Consider the following 1629-nt stretch of genomic DNA (forward strand, 5'->3'; position numbering starts at 1 on the left):
AGTACTGAGGGAGCGCCGCACTGTCGGAGGGGCAGTATTGAGGGAGCGCCGCACTGTCGGAGGGTCAGTACTGAGGGAGCGCCGCACTATCGGAGGGGCAGTACTGAGGGAGCGCCGCACTGTCGGAGGGGCAGTACTGAGGGAGCGCCGCACTGTCGGAGGGGCAGTACTGAGGGAGCGCCGCACTGTCGGAGGGGCAGTATTGGGGGAGCGCCGCACTGTCGGAGGGGCAGTACTGAGGGAGCGCCGCACTGTCGGAGGGGCAGTACTGAGGCAGCGCCGCACTGTCGGAGCGGCAGCACTGAGGGAGTGCCGCACTGTCGGAGGGGCAGTACTGAGGGAGCGCCGCACTGTGGGAGGGGCAGTACTGAGGGAGCGCCGCACTGTCGGAGGGGCAGTACTGAGGGAACGCCGCACTGTCAGAGGGGCAGCACTGAGGGAGCGCTGCACTGTCGGAGGGGCAGTACTGAGGGAGCGCCGCACTGTCGGAGAGGCAGTACTGAGGGAGCGCCGCACTGTCGGAGGGGCAGTACTGAGGGAGCGCCGCACTGTGGGAGGGGCAGTACTGAGGGAGCGCCGCACTGTCGGAGGGGCAGTACTGAGGGAGCGCCGCACTGTGGGAGGGGCAGTACTGAGGGAGCGCCGCACTGTCGGAGGGGCAGTACTGAGGGAACGCCGCACTGTCGGAGGGGCAGTACTGAGGGGGTGCCGCACTGTCGGAGGGGTGGAACTGAGGGAGCGCCGCACTGTCGGAGGGGCAGTACTGAGGGAGCGCCGCACTGTCGGAGGGGCCGTACTGAGGGAGCGCTGCACTGTCAGAGGTGCCGTCTTTCGGATGAGACGTTAAACCAAGTCCCCGTTGGTCCTAAGAGGTGGACATAACAGAATATACAACCACTGCTCCAAAGAACGGGGGGAAATCTCCCCTGTGCCCTGGTACCCCACAGAGGCCCCTTTACCCCACAGACTCTCGTGTCCCACACATCACACACCAAACCCAGAAGACCCAAAGCAGAAACGCCTGTTTTTGAGAGTTTCGCAAGCACCGGTCTAACTCTCTCTGGGTGGGGACAGTCCCCTGGATTTGACCTCTAAAGGCAACACTTACCCAGAGCCTCCGAGACAACCTGATAACAACAGATTCTCCCTTGATCCCTCAGTCCGTGGGATTGGGCACATCCACTGGCTACGTTTCCCAATCTCCGAATGCCTTCACCTCCGCTGTGCCAGATTTTTAAGCTCCAGGCTCCTCCTGCATCACGGGCAGGCGTCGCCCCCTCCCTATAAGGCCTGATTAGACAATAGACTTTCCCACCAGCCATTGGCCGAGGGGGGACACACACTATCGCTTCCCCCCTCCCCCCGCCAACAGGTGTAGGGTGCGAGCCAAACCTATGACCCCGCCAGAAACCTCTGACCCCTGCCCCCAGCCCTGACCCAGGTTGTCCCCGCAACCTGCTGGCCCAGGTAACTCCCAGGGGTTTTGTTGGGTCAGTGGACCAGGGAGACGGTAGCCACGAAGAGGGAGGTGTTCCCCCTGGCTCACTGTGAAGTGGTATTGTCCTAGGGGGAGGTGACCAGTCAACACAGAGCTTGACGCACATCACACCACGCAATAGGAAGTTGGGT

General features: G+C 62.7%; 1 protein-coding gene across 1 annotated transcript in view; it reads right to left on the minus strand.

Moving 5' to 3' along the window:
- The window catches only part of LOC147110014 (CD276 antigen homolog), a 36089-nt gene extending 34858 nt beyond the window's left edge, over window positions 1-1231 (minus strand). Inside the window, exon 1 of the mRNA XM_086004007.1 lies at window positions 1109-1231. The gene's annotated coding sequence lies outside the window, so the exon portion shown is untranslated. The remainder of the gene's footprint in view (window positions 1-1108) is intronic.
- Window positions 1232-1629: the final 398 nt, after the last annotated feature.

Source organism: Somniosus microcephalus, chromosome 12 (assembly GCF_052327205.1).
Source record: "Somniosus microcephalus isolate GS21.2 chromosome 12, FLI_Smic_1.0, whole genome shotgun sequence".
Lineage (NCBI taxonomy): Eukaryota > Metazoa > Chordata > Chondrichthyes > Squaliformes > Somniosidae > Somniosus > Somniosus microcephalus.